We start from the raw sequence: 26,384 nt of genomic DNA, 5'->3' as shown, positions 1-26,384 counted from the left end.
TATATATATTTTTTTTTTTTTTTTAAATTTAAAAAAAAAAAAATTAAATCTACATAGAAAAAACACAAGATACACTTTCAATCAGTGCATCAACCCAAACAACCTCCCCCATGCACACTCATCCACACCCACTCACACAAAAGGGGTTATTTCTTTCTGCTACCAATATTCTGGTTCCCACAACATAGACAACACATCTGCAAGGGACACAGTCCCTGAAGCACACATAATTGTATAGGCTGCTGGTCCACTAACATTTTCCTTAATTACTATTTTTTATGTAATTATTTTTATATTGTTTTACTTTCTTTTTTATCCAAGAAAATGTTTTTTATTTATTTATCTTATTTTATTTTATTTTTTAAAAAAGGGCCTTATCTTCAACAGACCAGGTTGTCAATGAAATTAGATTTGTTTAAAGGGTTTTTAAAACCAGGTCCAGTCCAGATAATGTCCAAGTCGGACTAAGCAACACACACCTTCATTCATGTACACAGAAAAAAATTAGGGAACACAACAGATTGCATATAATTTACAAACAAAATTACATTTTCAAAATAAGCATTTATGTACTGTCCAGATTATGTCCAGGTCACTCAAATTAGGGAACACAATAACAGATATCATATAATCTATAAACATAATTATACTTTCAAAATAAGCCTTTGAGGATTTCTCATCTTTTTTTTAATGTTTTTTGGCATCATTATCGTTTTCAACCATGTAACATTCTAAAGTTAGAAAATACTGAATAAATGTTTTAAAGAGAGTAATACTAAGTGAATATCTGTTTTTGGCCTTAAAAATAAACATTTTACGGAGTACTATAATTAAATTGACTAAATCATGATTGTCAATGAACTCTCCTAAAATAACAGAAACCACATTAAGCTTCATAAACAAACCAATCCTTAAACACATTTTTTCAACTTCCACCCAAAACAAAGACACAATATGACAATACCAAAACAAATGCAGGGTGGATTCAGACTCCTGACAACAAAATCGGCAATCATCTGACTCTGTCATATTCCATCATTTTAACATTTTCCCTGTGGGTAAGAAGTTATAAATAATTTTAATTTGAAAATAACGATTTTGCACATCGATAGTAGTTTTATAGATTAGTTTGAATATGGCATCCCATGGCAACGGGCATTCAAAAAGTCCTCCCATTTTCCATTTGTGTTGTATGAGGCAGCCTTCAAAGATTTCTTTATTAAATACAAATTATATATTTTTCTATTTGTTTTAGTTCCTTTTTGCCAACTAGAATTTCTTATTAGAGGTTTACAAACTAATAATTTAGTAGTTCCATAATTAATTATTTGTTTCCATCTTTTCCCAATTACTCCAGTTAGTTGATAAAATGAAAAGCTTGAGCAAGCATCACCATACATAGTTCTAAATTCATCATACTTCAGCATTTTACCATTCTCATTGATAATATCATTGACAAAAATGATTCCTCTTTCAAACATATTTTTTCCAAAAGAAAGGCTTTCCATCTATTACAATATTAGAGTTCATCCATATTATCTGCTGCAAAATATCGTCTCTTTTTTCTGGCACATAAAATTGAAAACACCACTATGAGTGGATTGTTTCCTTTATGAACCCCCGCCATGTTCCCAGCAGACTCTTCTACATAAGAAAAATGGGAGGGGATCACTTGTAAAAAAGAATACAATTTCTTTTGATACAGTACATGTTTTTTGTCCAAAAGGACATGTGTGTACCACTCAATGTTTAAATACATCTTTGGAACAATTGATGCTTTTAAAACAGACACATAGCTTCAAGATAGAGACGTTTCAGGCCCCCATATTCATACTCTTTGTACAAAACCTTTCTTTCAATCTTTTCTGGTTTGCCGTTCCAGGACAAAATCAAAGACCCTTCCGCTCATAAATCTTAAAAAAGTTTTGTGATGGAGCTGGTAATGACAAAAAACAAATAAATAAATTGAGGAATAATTAACGAGTTGGCAATAGACATTTTTACCATACAAGGTTAGGGATTTCCCTTTCCATAATTGCATAATTTTGTCCAGCTTTCTTAGTCGATTAGTCATAATTTACTGAGCCTAGATCTTCCAGATTTTCTGGGACAACAACACCAAGTATGTTAACTGGTCCATCTGTCCACAAAACAGGCACTTTGCATTCCATTCGAAAGGACGTTCCCTTTAGATTTCCGATCCTTAACATTTTACATTTATCATAATTACACCTTCCGCCCGATTGTAGCTGAGATAGGCTCCAGCGCCCCCCGCGACCCCGAAGGGAATAAGCGTAGAAAATGGATGGATGGATGGATAATTAAGCTTAAGGCCATATTGCTGTGAAAATATGTCCAAAAGATTAAGAAGGTTCCGCAAACAATGAGGAAAAATCTTATCTTTGTGAATCAGCCTTTTCTGACATGAACTTCATCAAGAACAAACACAGAACACGCCTCACTGATGCACATCTGCAAGACTCACTCAGAGTTGCAGTGTCAAGTTACACACCAGAGTACAACACACTAGTTAACAGCATGCAATGCCAGGCTTCCCACTAACTGACAAAGAAACAGATAACAGATTTGGAGTCCAGTTCAAAGTGTGACATGATTAAAAATTTGAGAGTTTACTTTTGTATTTACATGAGTTATTATTTGTACAAACATGGTGCAAAGTAATTCATGATTTGTTAAAAAATGTTAGTGGCTAGCTAGTTTAAAATGGGGATATTGTGATTTCACAAGACTGTCTTAGAAGTGATCATTTGAAAATGTTCAATTTGAAAAATGTGCACTTAGAGAAAATATAAAAATAAAGTGTTGCATATTGATATTTATCTGTTTCTATATATATTTATTGTGAGAAATCATTAAGATGATCAGTGTTTCCCCAAAGATAAATATCATTCATTATTAATAATAACAGAGTTAAAGGTAAATTGAGCAAATTGGCTATTTCTGGCAAATTATTTAAGTGTGTATCAAACTGGTAGCCCTTCGCATTAATCAGTACCCAATAAGTAGCTCTTGGTTTCAAAAAGGTTGGTGACCCCTGGTATAGCATGTTCTATATGTTATAGTTATTTGAATGACTCTTACCATAATATGTTATGTTAACATACCAGGCACGTTCTCAGTTGGTTATTTATGTGTCATATAACGTACACTTATTCAGCCTGTTGTTCACTATTCTTTATTTATTTTAAATTGCCTTTCAAATGTCTATTCTTGGTGTTGGGTTTTATCAATAAATTTCCCCCAAAAATGCGACTTATACTCCAGTGTGACTTATATGTTTTTTTCCGTCTTTATTGTGCATTTTATAGGGATTTCATAGGGATTTCACCATCTACGGTCCGTAATATCATCAAAGGTTTCAGAGATTCTGGAGAAATCACTGCACGTAAGCAGCTAAGCCCGTGACCTTCGATCCCTCAGACTGTACTGCATCAACAAGCGACATCATGTGTAAAGGATATCACCACATGGGCTCGGGAACACTTCAGAAACCCACTGTCAGTAACTACAGTTGGTCGCTACATCTGTAAGTGCAAGTTAAAACTCTCTTATGCAAGGCGAAAACCGTTTATCAACAACACCCAGAAACGCTGTCGGCTTCGCTGGGCCTGAGCTCATCTAAGATGGACTGATACAAAGTGGAAAAGTGTTCTGTGGTCTGACGAGTCCACATTTCAAATTGTTTTTGGAACTGTGGACGTCGTGTCCCTCCGGAACAAAGAGGAAATTAACCATCCGGATTCTTATAGGTGCTAAGTTGAAAAGCCAGCATCTGTGATGGTATGGGGGTGTATTAGTGCCCAAGGCATGGGTAACTTACACATCTGTGAAGGTGCCATTAATGCTGAAAGGTACATACAGGTTTTGGAGCAACATATGTTGCCATCCAAGCAACGTTACCATGGACGCCCCTGCTTATTTCAGCAAGACAATGCCAAGCCACGTGTTACATCAACGTGGCTTCATAGTAATAGAATGCGGGTACTAGACTGGCCTGCCTGTAGTCCAGACCTGTCTCCCATTGAAAATGTGTGGCACATTATGAAGCCTAAAATAGCACAAGGGAGACCCCCGGACTGTTGAACAACTTAAGCTGTACATCAAGCAAGAATGGGAAAGAATTCCACCTGAGAAGCTTAAAAAATGTGTCTCCTCAGTTCCCGAATGTTTACTGAGTGTTGTTAAAAGGCAAGGCCATGTAACACAGTGGTGAACATGCCCTTTCCCAACTACTTTGGCACATGTTGCAGCCATGAAATTCTAAGTTAATTATTATTTACAAAAAAAAAATAAAGTTTATGAGTTTGAATATCAAATATTTTGTCTTTGTAGTACATTCAATTGAATATGGGTTGAAAATGATTTGCAAATCATTGTATTCTGTTTATATTTACATCTAACACAATTTCCCAACTCATATGGAAACGGGGTTTGTATGTATTAATGCATCGATCAGGGCTGTACGGTATACCGGTACTGATAAAGTACAGCGGTACTAATGTATCAAAAATGATACTGTACTGCCACTGAAAATTACCAATTCCCTTTTTGTTTTAAGGGCATGATGGCGCGTCGTCGTCGTCACGTTGTGACATTGCTGGTTTTACGAGCAGAGGAGCATGTTCGGCAACGCACTCGCACGGAGTACTTACAAGCAGACACAGTGTTTAGACAGAAAAGGGAGAACAGACGCATTTTGGCTTGAAAACTAAAGATAAAGGTGACACTATAACACTGAAACGCTGCTCTACAAGAGGTGCTTTAAGACATGGCTAGCCAGCTAGCGGTTAACGTCGCTACCTACAAGGGTGTGTGATTCCACCCAATCAACCATAGATCTCATTCTCACTTCAGACCTGCCTAAAATAAAAAATAGTGGGGTCATGATCTGTGGTCTTAGCGACCACTATCTAACCTTCTGCACCCACAAAATAGCTAAACCCAAAGCCAATGGCCACATAACAGCCCAATCCAGATCCCTCAAAAAATACTCCAATGACAATTTCAATTTAAAATTAGATGAGTGGGACTGGTCCCCTGTGCTCGCGAGCAACCTGGTCGATGTTGCTTGGGATCGTTTCAAAATGGCGTTCCTTAATAATACCACCTTAACATTTGACAACCAAACAATTAAACAAGGCGACTCAGTAAAGAATCTGGGTATTATCTTCGACCCAACTCTCTCGTTTGAGTCACACATTAAGAGTGTTACTAAAACGGCCTTCTTTCATCTCCGTAATATCGCTAAAATTCGTTCCATTTTGTCCACAAGCGATGCTGAGATCATTATCCATGCGTTCGTTACATCTCGTCTCGATTACTGTAACGTTTTGTTTTCGGGCCTCCCTATGTCTAGCATTAAAAGATTACAGATGGTACAAAATGCGGCTGCTAGACTTTTGACAAAAACAAGAAAGTTTGATCATATTACGCCTATACTGGCTCACTTGCACTGGCTTCCTGCGCACCTAAGATGTGACTTTAAGGTTTTACTACTTACGTATAAAATACTACAGGGTCAAGCTCCTGCCTATCTTGACGATTGTATTGTACCATATGTCCCGGCAAGAAATCTGCGTTCAAAGAACTCCGGCTTATTAGTGATTCCCAGAGCCCAAAAAAAGTCTGCGGGCTATAGAGCGTTTTCTATTCGGGCTCCAATACTATGGAATGCCCTCCCGGTAAAAGTTACAGATGCTACCTCAGTAGAAGCATTTAAGTCTCATCTTAAAACTCATTTGTATACTCTAGCCTTTAAATAGACTCCCTTTTTAGACCAGTTGATCTGCCGTTTATTTTCTTTTCTTTTCTACTCTGCTCCCAACCCGGGGTGGACCGCTAGCCTGTTCATCGGATGGGGACATCTCTACGCTGCTGACCCGTCTCCACTCGGGATGGTTCCTGCTGGCCCCACTATGGACTGGACTTTCACTGATGTGTTGGACTTTCACAATATTATGTCAGACCCACTCGACATCCATTGCTTTCGGTCTCCCCTGGGGGGGGGGGGGGGCTACCCACATATGCGGTCCTCTCCAAGGTTTCTCATAGTCATTCACATTGACGTCCCACTGGGGTGACTTTTCCTTGCCCGTATGTGGGCTCTGTACCGAGGATGTCGTTGTGGCTTGTACAGCCCTTTGAGACACTTGTGATTTAGGGCTATATAAATAAACATTGATTGATTGATTGATTGATTGATTGATTGATGGCTCCCGTGAAAACAGTCAGGATCAAGGACCGCTCTGAACCATGGATGAATCCGGACCTATTAGCTGCCATAAAAGACAGAGACAGAAAATACTCTGAATACCAAAAATGTAAAACAGAAGTAGATAAACAACCAAATAATATCAACCTCAAATTACTCCTTTCAACTCTCAAAAAGCAATGCAATAAATTAAGAAATAAGTCAAACCAACCTGATCCTTAAAAAAAAATTACATTAACGACAAAATAGAAGAAAACACAAATAAGCCACCTGAGCTCTGGAAAATTCTCAACAACCACTTCCTGGTTGCAGCCAGAAACTTAAAACCAGACTCACCAACATCAGCATCAAGGAGGGTGACTCCCTCATTACAGACACAATGGAGTAGCTAGCAGACTTAACATCTTTTTCACCAGCATAGCCGCAACTCTTGTCAACAAGCTGTCCCACCACTCTGGTCGCTTTGGTGTAGAACACATTAAAGCCTTCTACCGAAAGCTAGGAGTATCCAACGATGATTTCAAATTAGAAATGGTGACAGCTGATGAGGTGTTTAAAAAATTGAGCGCGCTCCACCCTAACAAGGCCACCGGCCTTGATAACATTCCCTCCAGATTCCTCAGGGACTCTGCCTCCATCATTGCCCCGATCATCACGCACATAATAAACCTATCAATTACACACGGCCAAGTACCAAAAGATTTTAAGATAGCAAGAGTAACTCCCCTCTTTAAAAAAGGAAGCAAATTGGAACCTGGCAACTACCGACCTGTTTCTATTCTCAGTTCCATTTCGAAAGTAATGGAGAAAATAGTTTATGAACAGGTCGATAGTTACCTTGCCACTAATAAACTCATGTACAAATTCCAATCCGGCTTCAGAACTAACCACTCCACTGACACATGCCTTCTCTATCTGACCGACCACATCAAACATGAGGTGGACGCGGGCAAATACTGCGGCATGGTCATGCTGGACCTTCAGAAGGCCTTTGACACCGTTAACCACGCTATACTGTTGGATAAGCTCAGAGCAATCGGATTTAACAAAACCTCATGGAGCTGGATGCAATCTTACTTGGAGGGGAGGGAGCAGGTGGTAGTGGTGAACGGCACCGTGTCCCCCCCCCCCCCCCCCCTCTCTGTGAGCTGTGGAGTCCCCCAAGGCAGTATATTGGGACCTTTACTGTTCCTAATATACATAAACGACTTGTCATCGGCATGCAACTGTGAATTGTTCTTGTTTGCGGATGACTCTGCCCTGCTGGTATCCGATAAGGACAAGTCACAGGTATAGAAAATCCTCAGTGCTGAGCTGTGTAGAACTTGCACCTGGCTCGCTGACAACAAGCTATCCATACACTTGGGTCAAACGGAATCCATCCTGTTTGGGTCCCACATCAACCTTATGAAAGTCAATGACTTCACTATAAAAGTGGGTGACATTGTTATCACCAGGAAAGATGAGGTCACCTACCTAGGTTCCATTCTAGAGGCTAACCTTTCCTGTGATAAAATGGCAACCAAGGTAATCAAAAAGGTTAACCAACGAACGAGATTTCTCTACAGAATCTCCTCTCTGGTCAACAAAAGCACCATGAGGATTCTGGCGGGAACTCTCGTTCAACCCTTTTTCGATTATGCATGCACCTCCTGGAACCCTAGCACCTCCAAAACCCTCAAATCTAAACTCCAAACATCTCAGAACAAGCTAGTCAGGCTACTTCTAGACCTCCACCCCAGATCCCACCTCACTCCTACCCACTTCTCCAAAGTGGGCTGGCTCAAGGTGGAGGACAGGGTTAAACAACTTGCACTGAGCCTAGTCTATAAAATACACTACACCTCCCTGATACCGAAGTACATGTCAAACTACTTGCTTAACGTAAATGACCGCCATAACCACAACACCAGGGGGAGCGCCACTAACCACGTTAAACCCAGATTCCGAACTAACAAAGGTCTTAACTCATTCTCTTTCTATGCCACATCAATGTGGAATGCGCTCCTAACAGGTTTAAAAGAAAGGGTATCTCTATCCTCCTTCAAAACCGCAATAAAAGTTCACCTCCAGGCAGCTACAACCCTTAACTAACACCCTCCCCGGATTGTTAATAATCAAATGCTAATAATCAAATGTAAACAATCAAATGCAGATACTTTTTCCTATGCCTTCTGATCTCTCTCTCTCTCTCTCTCTCTCTCTCTCTCTCTCTTTGCTCTTTGTCCACTACTTGCTGTCCATATCCTACCCCCCCCCCTCCACACCCCTGATTGTAAATAATGTAAATAATTAAATGTGATTATCTTGTGTGATGACTGTATTATGATGATAGTATATATGATAGTATATATCTGTATCATGAATCAATTTAAGTGGACCCCGACTTAAACAAGTTGAAAAACTTATTCGGGTGTTACCAATTAGTGGTCAATTGTACGGAATATGTACTTCACTGTGCAACCTACTAATAAAAGTCTCAATCAATCAATCAAAAACGTCCAGCCGCAGTCGACAGGGTTTTAGCTACTTCTAAATCACTAATCCTCACCCCCGTGGTAAAAAATAAAGTACATTTCCCACAAGTATTATATCTGTAGGACGAGGAATAGCTAAACATGCTTCACTATGCTCCTGAAGTGGATACAATTGTTCACCGCTAACAACAAGTTGACTTTCCTTAATGTAAACAAATGCCACGGGTGGGTCTACACCCGTCATCCACTGTAATAATACTAAGTACAAGAGCGTATCTAGTCGATACCACAATGATTACAACGATATTCTTTATTGTCACAAAATCAATTTTCATTTTTTTTAAATCTATGTTCATGAACTCAGGAAATATGTCCCTGGACACATGAGAACTTTAAAAATGACCAATGTATGATCCTGTAACTACTTGGTATCAAATCAATACCCAAATTTGTGATATCATCCAAAACTAATGCAAAGCATCCAAACAACAGAAGAATAAGTGTTTAATACATTTTAACAGAAGTGTAGATAGAACATGTTAAAACATAAAATAACCAGATATTACTGTAAATAAACAGGTAGATTAATTTGATTTTCTACTGCTTGTCCCTCATAATTTTGACAAAATAATAAAATGGAAAATGACAATATGTTACTGCATATGTCAGCAGCTAAATTAGGAGTCTTTGTTTGCTTACTTACTACTAAAAGACAAGTTGTCTAGTATGTTCACTATTTTTTTTAACTCAAAATTGTTTTTTGATTGCAAACATGTGTTTAATGTATCGTAATTTGTTGTTTAAAAAAAGCTAATCCCATTTTTTTGTGGTCGCCTTTATTCAGAAAAGTATCAAAAAGTATCTAAACACATTTTGGTACCGTACTGGTCCCAAAATGTTGGTATGGGGACAATCCTAGTATGTATACTGTATATGTCTATATATGCAATTATACGTACATACATATACGTATATGTATGTATATTTATACACATACATAGATAAAAACCATTGAAGTTGGCACGCTGTGTAAATGGTAAATAAAAAGAGAATACAATGATTTGCTAATCCTTTCCAATTTATATTCAATTGAATAGACTGCAAAGACAAGATATTTAATGTTCGAACTGAGAAACTTTTATTTTTTTTGCAAATAATCATTAACATAGAATTTAATGGCAGCAACACATTGCAAAAAAGTTGTCACGGGGGCATTTTTACCACTGTGTTACATGGCCTTTCCTTTTAACAACACTCAGTAAACGCTTGGGAACTAAAGAGACCAATTTTTGAAGCTTTTCAGGTGGATTTCTTTCCCATTCTTGCTTGATGTACAGCTTAAGTTATTCAACAGTGCAGGTCTAGACTACAGGCAGGCCAGTCTAGTACCCGCACTTGTTTACTACGAAGCCACGCTGTTGTAACACGTGCAGAATGTGGCTTGGCATTGTCTCGCTGAAATAAGCAGGGGCGTCCATGAAAAAGATGTTGCTTGGATGGCAACATATGTTGTTCCAAAACCTGTATGTACCTTTCAGCATTAATGGTGCCTTCACAGATGTGTAAGTTACCCATGCCGTGGGCACTAATACACCCCCATACCATCACAGATGCTGGCTTTTCAACTTTGCAACAACAGCCAGCGCTTGCTCGCCAGTCAGCCCAAACGCCAACACGCAAACAAGAGACATCAACACCTCCCCCACTAAAAGACTCCACCCCTCAATCCAAACACACCACCGCCCAAACAATCGAGACAGAGCACCCACACCAGACCTGCCACCGCATCAAGTCACCAACACAGACCCCACAACGCAAGGCCGGACCACACAGGCCTGGCCGCCATGCCACACAAAAATAAAAAATAAAATACAAATAAAAAAATACAAATGTACATCAATAGGGAACTACATTTTCCAACAGCAGTCCCTGCAGTGAGCAAACACGTCCAAAAGATGGCGCCATACACAAACACAATAACACACCTTTTCAGTGTCTCGGTCGGTGTAATGTGAAAACTATTTGTTGACTACAAAACATTATCGCCGATAGCGAAGAAAAATCCTTAAAATTAGCCGCACCGTTTTATAAGCCGTAGGGATCAAACAGTTGAAAAAAAGTAGCGTCTTATAATCTGGAAAATATGTAATATGCTTTGTAAATAATACATTATAATAATGACAGTTGAGTAATTTAATTGGACACTTATGAAGAGCATCGTCATGTCATCATTTTCATATCCAGCCATCCATTTTCTACCGCTTGTCCCTTTTGGGGTGGCGGGGGGTGGAAAGCGGGGTACACCCTGGACAAGTCACCACCTCATCACAGGGCCAACACAGACAGTATGTTTTTTGTTTGAGGACAAACATGACATAAACCTTCCCAATTGTTAGAACTAACACTGTTTAATATGTTTGTGTGTATGCTTCGCTGATGAGAGCATTTGGTGAACATCGTTTTGTCCTACTATGTTCAGCGGTTCTTGAACTCACCATGGTGTGGATTGTGACGCAACAGTTTGTTTACATGTGAAATCTTTCACTCCTCCTTTGTCTCATTTTGTCCACCAAACATTTTATGCTGTGCGTAAAGGCACAAAGGTGAGCATTGTTGATGTTATTGACTTGTTGGAGTGCTAAGCAGGCATATTTGGTCAGCGCATGACTGCAAGCTAAGCAATGCTAACATGCTATTTAGGCTAGCTGTATGTACATATTGCATCATTATGCCTCATTTAAAGGTATATTTGAGCTCATTTAATATCCTTTACTTGTATCCTCTTTGTATATAATTTACTTTTGCATATCTCATGACACATTATCTGTATGTAATATTGGATGCATTTCACATAGTTGTTTGTGTGCCATGTTGTTCCAGACCACAGCAAACATTAATAAATAATAATAAATCAATTAAAAGAAGACAGCCTGCCGTTTCCTTTAACTTGGACACACACATCTATACCTTTAGCCATTAAAAGCCAGTAATTTCCAGGAGATATCTCACCTTCTGAGTAGCCTCTGATTTACTAATGGTTTCTAATGTTGTAAAAAAGTGTAGAATAAATACAAAATGTAAACTTTTCTGTCAACGAAAATTTGCTTCAGCCTGCGGCACATTTTGATAGTAGGCTAGGATAGTAGCTTTTCTGTCTTGCCTCTTGGTGAGGGCGGTCGCATTTTTCTCCGCTCACTCCTTCCCTACTTGCTTTCTTGTGTCCTTGTCTTGTCTGAACTTTTTTGAAGCCTCTTTCTTTGCGCTGTCCTCAAATCTAAACATCAAACATGGATATGATCAGCTGGACTCTCGACGCAATTGACAAAGTCTTTTCGACAAGGGAAAGAGGTTCAGGGGAGCCTGGCTGCCCTGATGGAACTATTGCTGCGGGGTACGTGAGAGATTCCTGGGATAAATGGAGACTCATCCTTTCCTTGTCCTTTCCATCGAGGACAAGGAAGACATCTACCTATTTGGAATCGTGATCGCGGGGCACCTGCTGATTGGGCTGGGCATTGCTCTGGTGTTTCATCAAATTCGGAAGACGATGGCAGCCATTAAAGGAGCCCAACGGCTGTTCATTGCAATGGAAGGATTGGGTCGGGCTGTGGGAACACAGACTGGGGCGATTTCTGATTTGAATCACAAAATGGATCTCATCTTGGAAAAGCTTGCTGAGAAGGAAGAATTAAATTGAATTTGAGAGATCCAGCACAGACACAGAGCAGGCAGGTCATTGTTTTGACTGCTCGAAGAAAACAACATCTTAATCTACGATTTGACTCCCTCGAATGGCCTTGATGCTATCAGGAACAGGCTGTTCTGAAAAGCTCCCCCGAGGACTCCTCAACGATGGATGCTTTTGACCTTCCTTTTTTTCAATAACACCTGGTGTCGAACTTTGAGATCGGCCCCAGTCCACAAAAACATTTCAACATCAACATTTCAACATGTATGCCCAAGTTAATTGGGCATACATGCACGCACCCGCCCCTCCCCCAATCAACGCCTTCACCACTGCTTGATTCCTCCGGGGTTGTGGATGGCTGAGTAGCGCTTTATAGCGGCAGCCGGCCTCCAGGCCCCCAAACCCCCCCCCCCCCCCCCCCCCCCCCTCTGTTGCGAGTTGTTGTGATTACATGTATCATGTTTATTTGTGCCATGCTATGTGAGGTTTTTTCCTCGGACTCAGTCTGGACCCCTCCTAAAGGGTCCAGCCTTAGACTGATATTTGTTTTACTCTTCCCCCTTTCCCAATGTCACCTTTTTCCCACCTTTTCTAAGGAGCGCCGTAAGTGGCTGATCCGTTGGCGGTCCCGTCTTGTCCCCTTGTAATGTATGTCTGCTCTTAGTGGGACTGTGCCGAAAATGAAATTTCAGTTCTTATGTGTCTTGTACATGTTAAAGAATGGACAACAATAAAGCATCTTGATCTTGATCTAATAGTGTTGCCTTCATTATAAGACTTATATACACAGCTTTTCATTTTTTGCGTAGTATTAGTCCAATATGGCTCTTTCAGCGTTTTGGGTTGCCGACCCTTGGGTTAGTATAAAAGGAAAAAAAGCTAAAACAGAAAAAGCACCTAAATTTACCCATTTTCAGGCTTGTAAAAAAACAAACCTGACTGCAAATATTAAACACAAATTATTGTATATATTTGACTGTGAAAAGTATATATATATTTTTTTGTACAATTTAAATTAGACGCTTTTTATGGCACATAAACCCGCATCCTTTCTTTCCACCTTCCTTTTTTCCCCGTGACACCGCCAGTCGTCTCCGGCTTGGTGACAATGATGAATGCCAAACATGAAACACATTAATGCAGCACATTCCATGTCAACGCCAGGTCTTTTTTTCCACCATGTCAAGTTAAACAAACAAGATCAAGCCAAAGCAAAATGGTAATTGACCCTCCAGAGATGCCGTCCCCGCTACTGCTGCGAGGGGTCAAAGGTCCTGTATTCCTCTGATATAGTGAGATGGACAGACCTTTTGACGAATCTATTGTAGTCAGTGTTAAAATGGATGTAGTGTACTTTTATGTTAAAGCCAGCTTCTCCTCCCCCCTCACATTCTGTAGGTGAGTGATAATGAGAACGTGAAATGTGTTAGATTGTTTCCCTTTATGATGCTTTATCAGCATCACGATGACATGGGCTTAACACGTGTGAGATGTCAGATGATATTAAGGTGCGAAGGTCTCTGACACTGTAGTTACATGTAGTGTAGAAATCCAGCTAATTAGGACTTTGATTTTGAACTTGATTCCACATGGTATTCCTATTCCTACCGTAGGGTTGGAAGTATTGTCATACAACTCGAAGCATGTTGCATCGTAGACAAGGATATTTTGCTTTATAGCAGACCTGGGCAAATTAAGGCCCGGGGGCCACATGCGGCCCGTTGAGCTTTTCAATCTGGCCCGCCGGACATTCCCAAGTAATTGTTTTAGATCTTTAAGATGGAAAGTGTTGCTGCCATTATGATGTGCAGTGATGTTTTCTAATGACTGTAAGTCTGCAACTATACTAAGTCTTTCAATGCTTGGAGTCTGCATGATATACTAGTTACTATGGTCATCTAATTAGTGACTTTGGTCATCTAAGTAGTTACTTTGGTCACTATCTCAGATTGTAGGTGTGGGTTTTTTTACCCTTCGCGTTCATATTTCACTATGTTTGTTGCATTTTGGTTGTGTTTCGCTTGATTGTAAAATATGTTGTCAATATTCAGTGTTTTATCCTTCATAGTTAATATTGTAAATCCCACATTCTTTATTTTCATGTACATTCTGGGTGTCTCATTCAGTAAAAAAAAATGCCAAATTCCATTTTATTTTTCAAGGCCATAACGTTTTTAGCTTTCAATCATTATTGTGAGGGTTTGTATTAGTGTTCCCTAGAGATTGCACAACTCCTGGTTAAGCATGTTTTCCGCCAGAACAGCTGAGCTAGCTTCCGGGGTTGGCCAACATCATCTCACAAGATGTAGTTTCTCTTTAAATATCCTTGAAAATGGCCTTGCAAATATACATCTGCCCCCTAATCAACGTTTTGTTTTCCTTCTCTGGCTACGGCGCAACACTTCCTGCTTCTTACTATATTGAAACTTGTGAATGGATACTCACTTTGGAATGACAAGTGAGTATCCAATCACAGTCTCGTTAACATCAGGCTACCTAGATAGGCTACTGTCAACAACTTGTGATCTGATTGGCTATCGCAACTGTCTATCAACTCTATGTGTGCTCAAATTCATCAGCTAACGGTCCGGATGAGTATCCAATCACAGGACGCGTAAACGTCACGTTCAACGTGAGGCCAGCTAGAAGGCCTTACTGACAACAACCCATGATCTGATTGGCTATCGCAACTGTCTATCAACTGCATGTGTCCGTTCACTTACAGTGCACAGACGCCCTCATTGTTGATTCTGAAGGCCCTGGGCAGATTTGGTACAGCATGGCAACATAAACTAGCTGAATTCTGATTGGATACAAACTAAAACTAAAAACAACAGCACTGTAAGGAGCATAATATAACATGAAGAGAATATGAATATTTTTAGATATTTAGGAAAAGTAAATAAAAAAATACTTTTATCATTAATTATGATCATGATTTCTGGTTATGTTAGGCCAGCAGAGAAGGCCTTGCTGGCCCTGACGGCACACCACTGTTTAAAGGTGTCTACCAAGTTCTTACACTAGAGTTACAGTCTGTGTTTTGTAGAAAGCATTGAACAGTGAAAGACATTATAATTAAAAGGGTGAACCACAAGAATTGATCACGTACAAATATTTTTTCTAAAATGGCCCAGCAACCTCCTTTTATCTTACACAATGAAAATCAGCCATCTTAGTCATTGCTCTTTTTTGTATAGTAAATAGAGTATAGCAATAAAATGTGTTCCGTTCTTTGGCCTACACGTATTATTCCCAGAACGTCTCGTTGCAGTCTTATTGTTGCTTTACGTTTTTAGGTTTACCTTTTGATGCTTCTTTCCTTGCTGCTTTTGCCTTTTTGGGATTAACTTTTGATGCTTCATTTGCTACTTTTGCATTTTTCTTATTACCTTTTAATTACTTTCTTGCTACTTTTGTCTTTTTAGGTTTACCTTTTGATGCTTGCCACTTTTGCCTTTCTGGGATTAACTTTTGATACTTTACTTGCTATTTTTGCATTTTTCTGATTACCTTTTAATGACTTTCTTGCTGCTTTTGTCTTTTTAGGTTTACCTTTCAATGCTTTCCTTGCTATTTTTGCCTTTTTGGGATTAACTTTTGATGCTCTACTTGCTACTTGTGCATTTTTCTGATTACCTTTTAACAGTGTTGGGACTAACGCGTTACTAAGTAACGCGTTACTGTAACGCCGTTAGTTTCGGCGGTAACTAGTAATCTAACGCGTTATTTTTTTATATACAGTAACTCAGTTACCGTTACTGCATGATGCGTTACTGCGTTATTTTACGTTATTTGTATGTAGTATCGGCTAGAAACTGAAGATCTGAGTGTGTTTTATTGGAGCGCTCCGGTGGAAAAGAAGAGGCGTGCTTTCCCCCACCCACAGAAAGCACGCCTCCACAGCCGTACTTCGGGTCTAACAACCTTCACTTTACCCGGAAGAGGGTCTTTACAGCTGAGGGTGAATGACGAGCCCGGCGGTTTGTTGCAACTTTGTGACTTTATTGAACGCAGCCATCCACCAAGCTTGAGCACCTACACGCACTCACTGTCGCCGCTCCCTCACCTATCTCGCCCACTCACTCACTGACGTCACTCACCTCTCATGCTGTCATATCTTAAAGGGCCACACACACACATACGCTACTCTCATAACAACTAACAAGACATCATGGCGAAGCCAGAAGTCGAGTTTTTTAACATGGAGACATTCTCAATACTTTTCTTTTGTCGAGCACAAAGAAAATAACATTTTAGTTAAATGTAAGTTGTGTCTTAGATCAAAGATCCTATCTACTTAGAGTTAAAGTTAAAGTGCCATTATGTCGCAGCTATTTAAAATAGTTTTGTCAATTTTTTCTGGCCTGAAATAAATTGGCCCTTTGAAACATATCTTTGTCTTTGTGTGTTGTATGTAGACCACATTGTTTGTGTGTTGTATGTAGACCACATTGTTTGTGTGTTGTATGTAGACCACATTGCTTTCTGAGTTCAGTGATGCAAAGGCATGTCAAGTTGATCAACACATTGTATTATTCTCCAGTACAATAACAGTACTGAAATGAAGGCTAAAAGGGCATTAATGGGAGCCTTAAAAAAAGGGGGGGAAAAAGAAGTAACTAAATAGTTACTTTTCACAGTAACGCATTACTTTTTGGTGTAAGTAACTGAGTTAGTAACTGAGTTACTTTTGAAATAAAGTAACTAGTAATTGTAACTAGTTACTGGTTTTCAGTAACTAACCCAACACTGCCTTTTAATGCCTTACTTGCTCCTATTGCTTTATTGCGATTACCTTTGGTTGCCTTTCTTAAATGAATAAAATAGGTTTTTGGAGTAGCAGGTCAAGTGACATTTGGGAGGAAACCATTTTAAAGCTCACACAAATTCACTTGTCTTAAATTTTGATAAAGTGCTGTCAAATTAGAGCATTTTTCTGTTAAAAAATTCCTTACAGCTCATTCAGTCCATGCCACATTTAAGAAAAATGTCTTGAAACATCCAGTTGGAAGGGTGAATAAGACTGGAGCCAAGAGCTGTAATTGTGTCGCACTTTATTAAGTCGACTGGCATGTTGTGTTTGTTGCTGGCTTTCAATTTCTGTATCTGTCTGTGCAGTTGGTGTTTTTATTACCAGCAATTTATTACCTGGGTTTTGTGCGCCTGGCCACTTGCGTTTATAGAGTAATAAGGGAATGTATTTAATGTGCCCTGCTTTCAGTTGCGGTGTGGATTGTGAACATGAATCACAGGGGTTGATTAAACCGTACTGTCCCAGGCTATTACGCGTGCTTAATTTCATACCAACTATAAATAAAGCAATTATTTTCTTATGCACACTGTCAAAGTTAAGACCTAATGTGTTTGGATGTGGCGAGACAATTGTAGATGAAGGCTGTTTCAAAGACGTATTGTGCATCTGCAGCTCCCATATGGTTAATCCACTGCTCATGTCGACTGTGGCTCCTTCTATTAATAGCGCAGTGGCGTTTTTGATTTAACAAAGCCTCCAACTACACAAACGTGCGTTGAGTGCACTTGTGAAACTGGTAAAGCCAGAGAGTTCCAATGCATGGTTGTGGTCGCTAATCTACAGATTGTTGTGGACTGCCACTCGGGTATCATGCAATGCGAAAGTCCTCCAAAGAAGAGTGAAATCCTCAAGACCGAGTATGTGGGAGGGCTTATCCTGAGGTCTGCTGCCAATGGGAACGCTGGAGGATACTTCTTGTTCAATAGATGATTGCCCTTATTTCTAATCTTCATTCAGTTGCCCACAGTTCTATCTTCATCCAGACTGACGCAAAGAATAAGCAGCTTGTTGCAAATAACCATTGTTAATATCACCATTTTTTCATCTGCAAAGTTTTATTCCTATGTGTTCATTTCCATCAATTCAGGTTTGTTGTATTTGGAACTGACCTCACCCTTAGGAAATAATGCAAACATAAATAATCTGTTGCTGAGTCAAACTATCACCATCATTAACTACCAGGTAGGTAGGTCTTTATTGTCATTGCACAAGTACGACAAAACTTTGTTTTCAGCACAAACCCGTTCAAGATTAGACAAACAAACAGTGTACAGGGTTAAAGAACAGGAACGCTGATGGGTCGCCACAAGGCGCCCTGTAAAAAATGCAAAAAAGGTCAACGCTGGGGAAGGATGACCAAAAACACACAATCTAGACTCGGCTCCTAAGGGGGCCCAGTCCGGAGTGGGAAAAAACCTCCATAGCCAAGCACATATACATATTACAACATACATCTCGAGACTAGCAACAGAGGGGAGGGAGTGGGGGCTACGGTGGAAGGCTGCAGCTCTTCAGGCGCTGCCCAGCCGTCCATCACCCCTCAGGGATTTGCGTCGAGGGCGTTGGATGGGACGTGGGGTATGTTATATTTTTTGTGGATGCATGTGTGTGTGTAAGCCTGCCGCGTGTCTCTGTTCCGCGGCCTTGGTGTCTTGCAGCCGCTAGTCAGTCCAAAGTCAACAACAACAGGTGTGTGTTCATGAGAGACAAGAAGGGAGTTTGTTGTGTCTTCGCCGCACTGTCCTTCGGGAGAGTCTCGAAGCCAGGGAAACAATCCAAGTAAGAATGTTTTGTATGCGAGTGAAAATAAAATGTGCTTTTCACTCTGAATTGTCTATGACTGGTCCTCAAATTCATCCTGCGGGGCAGACAGTCCGATGTTATCCAAATCACAAGAGTGTCCACAGTTCTTCCCGCATCTTCCAATCATTTGTGGCAGCTTTGGGGTACTTTGAAGACTACCAGCAACTTCCAATTTGTCAACAAACCAGAGGAACGCTTACTCCAATCAGCAGATGTTCTGTTGTCATAATTCCCAATAGGTGGATATCTTCACGTCCTCGACTGAAAGGGTCGCCAGGCACGCGTCACTCCTTCTACCAAGAGTCCGTCGTGTGTCCAGCAACAAACACTCCGTCACGACAAGCAGGTTCCCCCAAACCCAAGATCTTGTCAATTTCTTTGAGGCCAGTTAAATAGTTCATTAACTACCATAATAACATATGCTTTATTTCTTAATAACCATGCAAGTGATTATAAATATTAACATCAATACACAGTGAAGTGCATTTAAACGACCAGTGAATGACGTGCAATGGAAAACATTATATCACATAAAAACGTAATAAAACTCACTTGTTAGGATACTTTTTGACTGTTTTATTTTGACTTGTATTTCACCTGTGAATCAGCCACTTATCCATCCAATTGTCTGTTATGTTCTCTCTCTCTCTGAGAAAAATGGCAGCATTCAAACAAAACGGTAGGATTAGTTAAAATTGGTTCCTATTATTTTTTAGACATTTTGAATCGTGTAAGTGTAAAAATACAAACTGTACTTTGTAAAGCATGTCTGAAACAAATTTTAAAAAAAACATTATTATTAACATTCTCTCCTGCACAGTTGACATTCAGCAGCTAGGATGGCATATACAGTAAATCCGGAAAGTATTCAAAGTGCTTCATTTTTTTCCACATCATGTTATATTACAGCCTTCATTTCTGTCCTCAAAATGATATACACAATACTCCATAATTTTTTGGGGGGAAATTGTTGCAAATGTATAAAAAAATTTAAAATGTAAAAAAAACTCACAAATCAAATGTACATTAGTATTCACAGCCTTTGCCATGGAGCTCAAAAGTAAGCTCAGGTGTATCCTGTTTAAAATGATCATCCTTGAGATGGTCCTACAGCTTAATTGGAGTCCACCTGTGATAAATTCAGTTGGTTGGACATGATTTGGAATGGTACATAACAGTCTATAAAAGGTCCCACACTTGACAGTGCATGGCAGAGCACCAACCAAGAATGAAGTCCAAGTTATTGTCTGTAGACCTCCGAGACAGGATTTTCTTGAGGCACAAATCCGGGGAAGGGTACAGAAACATATGCTGCCTTAAAGATCCCAATGAGAACAATGGCCTCCATCATCCCGAAATGGCAGAAGTTTGGAGGCACCATGGCTTTTCCTAGAGCTGGCCTTATTTAATCCTACCCCTTTTCCATTACATAGTGATTGCTAACACTTGTGTTCACTTCCTGTTCTCAATTAATTCACAATATACTCCATAAGTAATACAAAAAAAATAATAGATTAATCAATAGTGAAGTAAGTGGAGATGGTGTATGGCAGAGGTGTGGACTGGAGTCACATGACTTGGACTCGAGTCAGACTCGAGTCATGAATTTGATGACTTTAGACTCGACTTGACAAAATGTAAAGAGACTTGCAACTCAACTTAGACTTTAACATCAATGACTTGTGACTTCACTTGGACTTGAGCCTTTTGACTTGACATGACTTGCTACTTTCCCCAAAACCTAAAGCTTAAAAAGTTATTTGGGAGCGCTCCGTAGCTTTCATTTTGTACGTGTCTGTCTATCAGCGTGTGTGCTGCGTGTCAGCGTGTGTGCTCTCAGGACAACAGCCAATCAAATTAGATCTACATTGTTTTCATCACACAGCATTGATCCAATCAAATTGCAGGACAACCAATGAACAAGAGTTGTCAAACAACGCGCCAGTGAGAAAGATTTATACCAAAGTTGGTTTCGTTCGGGTATAAAAACTACGACTTGGTCAACGAATTGCCGTATGCAAATCACGCAGTTCGAATATTACAGACGGAGACGCAACAACTTCCAACTTCGTTCGACATTTGAAGTTGCACAAAGAAGGGTAAGTTTTGAATGTAAGATAACGTTTATTGGCTAAGTAACATGACTTTTATTTGCTGTGTAGTTAAATCAGTGAGGCTGTAAACTCACTGCTAACGTCATAACCACAGACATCTTATAAGGGTACACAGCATCGAGCGCTACTGCCTACTGGCGCAGACAAGACGCGGGGCCACCATCTTGGAGTGGTGATCCGCTCCACTCAGTGCAATTCATTTGGCAGGAGCAATGAACTGTCAACGCATTTAATTCATTTTACCTCACTGAATACCACTCATTTTCACGCGCTTTTTTGTCATACGTGTAGCTATGATAACGGACACATGTTTTATTATTCATAGTTTGCTTAACAGTAATAGAATATTCTTATACGCTATAAGTGACCAGACGTCCGAGATTAAAACTGGGAATATAATCCCAGAGAAGGGGGGAAAAAACGGTCAGCTATTTTTAAATTGAAGAAACAATATGATTACGTTATATATACATGCTACATAAACAATGTATGAATACACTAGATATCTATATATCTTATAGACCGTACCTCTGTTGCTGCAGCAGCAGAGAGTTTATTCTGTCGTGACACTTTGTATTGATATTTTGTATTACATTCTTCCCTTAAATGATCATGTTTACAGTGATTGTTATATATGTATGTTTTATGTATGTCGCTTTGGATAAAAGCGTCTGCCAAATACTTAAACATATATAAACACCTGAAAGTCTTTATATCAGCTAAAACCACCAATCTGTTTCACTGGATTCAGAATAAAACCAAATTCTGTTTTACCCAACAATGTTAGTATTCGAATATTGTTACTTGAAGACTTATTCCTGGTTACAATTATACTGTTAAGAAAGTATTGTCTTATATTTTGCCTAAAATGAGAATGCATTATAATCAATGGCGGCTGGTGAATTTTGTTTTAGGTGGGGCAGAAAGTTTGTAAACCAAACCCCTTTAGGGGCGTCATCCTCCCCCAGAAGATTTATTTGTGATTTTCACATACAAATATTGAAGATCTTTGCTCCTTCTCAACTCTGTGGTAATGTTATTTTCATAAAATACAACCAATAGTACATTAATGTTAAATCTTACTTGTGAAAAGTAATCCCCCGATTCCTATTTTCAACAGTCCGCTCATTTGAGCAGGAAAACGCTGAACACCAGCCCGGCATCTTTGTTTTCTACCTGTCAACTGTCAGTTTAGGCTGCTCGCCGGCTCCTCATCACCACTTCAAGATGCAAATTGCTCGCGTCTCAGCAACCAATATTGCGTCTACTTATAAGATGTTTATGGTTATAACGTCATTTCAAACACGGCAATATGTTGCGTCCACTGCAGTTTGCTACCTTATTCATACTTTTTGTCAAGTGATTTTTTAAGCAGGGTTGCATGAGGTACCTACACTTAACGTTACGTTAGTCAATGTATCACACACAGTAACATAACGTTAGACGGCGGTCAGCAGCACCGCATATTTTAGCCACCTACAAAAAGACAAACATAGTCAAATAAAGGTCAGTTAAAATATATACTATATTAAGAATATGTGTACATATTGCATAGGGCCCTGACATCTAAAAAGTACAACTCTGTTCATTGTTATGTTCATGTATTTGTTATGTTTTTCATGTGTACGCACACATCAACACACATACAGTATGAGATGAGATCAATGAGATAAGGTAAGAACAGAATAGAAACTGCTGTGGAACTAGTTACAATGCAATATGCCATGGAAATACAATGTTAACACTTTTGTACAAATAAGTACAGTTGCACTTGTTTTTGCAAATGTCTTTATTCTGTAAAGGAATGAGTTAAATGTTTAAAATTGTTTAAACTATTAAAATGACTGGTTAATAGTGCTATTATGAATTGCAATGTCAGTACTATTTTTTTTCCTGCTATTTCAAATGCACTTGTTTTAATAAATAAATACAGCGGTTTAAAAGCATACACAATCTGTGTAAAAATATTAGTCTGTGGTCAAAAGGACTTGAAAGGACTCGAAACTCAAAATGCAGGACTTGTGACTTGACTTGAGACTTTCCAGTCTTGACTTTGGACTTGACTCGGGACTTGCCTGTCTTGACTCGGGACTTGACTCGAGACTTGAGGGCAAAGACTTGAGACTTACTTGTGACTTGCAAAGCAATGACTTGGTCCCACCTCTGGTGTATGGTAAAATAAGATTATCAATAACTGTTTATCATGGTTCTTCTTCTTTGTACTTCGTAAGCACTTTGAGTTTAAACAATTTCTTAAATTGGATCATATTAGTATATCTTTATTTCTTTGCTTAATCCATTCCATAATTTAATTCCACATACAGATATATATTAAAGGTTTTAAAGGCCTACTGAAATTAAATTTTCTTATTTAAACGGGTATAGCAGGTCCATTCTATGTGTCATACTTGATCATTTCGCGATATTGCCACAGTTTTGCTAAAAGGATTTAGTAGAGAACATCGATGATAAAGTTCGCAACTTTTGGTCGCTGATAAAAAAGCCTTGCCTGTACCAGAAGTAGCGTGACGTCACAGGTTGTGGAGCACCTCAAAACCTGCACATTGTTTACAATCATGGCCACAAGCAGCGAGAGCGATTCGGACCGAGAAAGCAACGATTACCCCATTAACTTGAGCGAGGATGAAAGATTTGTGGATGAGGAAAGTGAGAGTGAAGGAATAGAGGGCAGTGGAAGCGATTCAGATAGGGAAGATGCTGTGAGAGGCGGGTGGGACCTGATATTCAGCTGGGAATGACTAAAACAGTAAATAAACACAAGACATATATACACTCTATTAGCCACAACACAACCAGGCTTATATTTAATATGCCACAAATTAATCCGCATAACAAACACCTCCCCCCTCCCGTCCATATAACCCACCAATACAAATCAAACACCCGCATAACACACTCAATCCCACAGCCCAAAGTACCGTTGACCTCCGTAAAGTTCATACAGCACATATATTTCCCCAAAGTTACGTACGTGACATGCACATAGCGGCACGCACGTACGGGCAAGCGATCAAATGTTTGGAAGCCAAAGCTGCGTACTCACGGTAGCGCGTCTGCTATCCAACTCAAAGTCCTCCTGGTTGTGTTGCTGCAGCCAGCCGCTAATACACTGATCCCACCTACAGCTTTTTTCTTTGCTGTCTCCATTGTTCATTATACAAATTGCAAAAGATTCACCAACACAGATGTCCAGAATACTGTGGAATTTTGCGATGAAAACAGACGACTTAATAGCTGGCCACAATGGTGTCCCAATATGTCCGCACAATCCGTGACGTCACGCGCAAACGTCATCATACCGAGACGTTTTCAGCAGAATATTTCGCGGTAAATTTAAAATTGCACTTTATTAATCTAACCCGGCCGTATTGGCACGTGTTGCAATGTTAAGATTTCATCATTGATATATAAACTATCAGACTGCGTGGTCGGTAGTAGTGGGTTTCAGTAGGCCTTTAAGTGTTGTGCGTGCATACATGATTGAAATTAATATTTCTCTAAATTTGTATTTCTCGGCTTTCACACTGGCGCGGTTTATAGTCTGGAAAATACGGTATGTAACTCAGATTTGGACCCTAGTCCTCTTGTCCAAAGAGCTAGAAATCAAAACCAATTAATATATCCAGCCACTCACAACGTTATTCCTCCAAAAGTGAGCAGTTTTGTATGGCGTCATTATTTGGGTAAATTGTTCAGTTTCAGTTTATTTCGAACATGCATACCATAAAATGTAATATATCACACAATTCCAGTTGTTTCATTACAGCACGTCCGAAAAGGAGTGTCAGGTAAACAAAATTAAAGGCTTTGGCAGGGCGTATTTGACACCTATTGACAACCCCTGGTAAAGGCTGTGTAACATCAATTGAATTAATTTCCCAAGCGACAAATGTTTAAGACTTAACAGAGGTCTGTGCTCCGAGTGCTCATTTACTTATTACTAGAGATCAGTTTTAATTGTTTTGCGTGAACCACACCAAAAAACACTTTGCAGACCTCTGTAATTTCTACAAATGTGAATAATCATGCATGCCAAGTAGAGGAGCTAAATACTGTACATTGTAATTAGAAAATAACGCGGCAGCCGTCACGGATGGTATATTTCTATTTAACATTTTCCCTTTGAAGTCAATGCTCTGAAGCCTAAATCAATGTGGAGAGGCGCCCGTCAGCTCCTCCGTATAAAAGTTGATCTAGCCTGTTAAAAGCGGGACATTGTGCACACACAGGTGTAATGGGCGCGCTGTCGCTATTAAGCCTAACAGTTCCCGTCTCCTTATAGGTAGTCATTTAGGAGCGCTGCTCATTCAGCCTAATCAATGGTTGAAGCTGCAGCCAACCATTAAATAAAAAGGGAATAGAAATTAGGTGCTTCTGATTGGGGTTAATTGGATGTAATCAGAATTTATACTTTACAGTGGAGGACTCATTAAGAACACATTTAAAAATAATGTCATTTGAGCTCAGGTCATTTAATCATTTTACTTCTGCAAGGAAAAAAAAACAAAAACGTTTGTGGCTGCAGAATGCAGAAATGTGTCCGGTTGAAGGATTCCTCGCAAATAGTCGCGCTACATTTCGGAGCCCACGAGTGGAGCTCAGACGGACGGATTTCCCCACTAATCCGTTTGATGTAAGTGAATTTAGGTTCTAATGCGCACGCCTGCGAGCTGTAGAACAAGCCAGAATCGGCGCCGCGAGGCCCATAAATTGAAGGAGGAGAATATGGTTTAACTGGAAGGCAGGCAGTGGGTTCTTTATCAGCCTCTGGCACCATTTGGCCCGCTAAAACGAGCGGCCCCCGCTGTGGGAATAGCTCCTCGGCACCGGGCGTTCACCAAATCCTCACAAGAAGAATATCAGCGCCTCTCACATGCCGCGGCCGTGGCTGAAAACTATCTCCATTGTCCAGTTTGATTGCCTGAATCAAACTGATTTACTGCAAATCCATCTGAGCTTTGATAAATCTATTACAGTTTCATTTCGCTGATTTCATTAACGTGAATAAAACCAGCCATGCTTTCTGCATAACTGCCTTTTAATGGCTTGGCCCTGTCACCTGCCTCAGTATTAATCCCTCTGACTTATTGCTCCGCAGAGGGAATGAGTAATGGGTATTTGAATGTGATCAGCACAGTACAATGCAATTAAGGAACCAGTACTGTTCTGTGCCTTTAATCCTGAACTAATTTGAATTGCAGTTTGATAGCACTGTGAATCCTGCATAATTATG

The sequence above is a fragment of the Entelurus aequoreus genome, linkage group LG14, assembly GCF_033978785.1.
Source record: "Entelurus aequoreus isolate RoL-2023_Sb linkage group LG14, RoL_Eaeq_v1.1, whole genome shotgun sequence".
Taxonomy (NCBI): Eukaryota; Metazoa; Chordata; class Actinopteri; order Syngnathiformes; family Syngnathidae; genus Entelurus; species Entelurus aequoreus.
The sequence above is the reverse complement of the archived record's forward strand: the minus strand, read 5'-3'. Positions refer to the sequence as shown.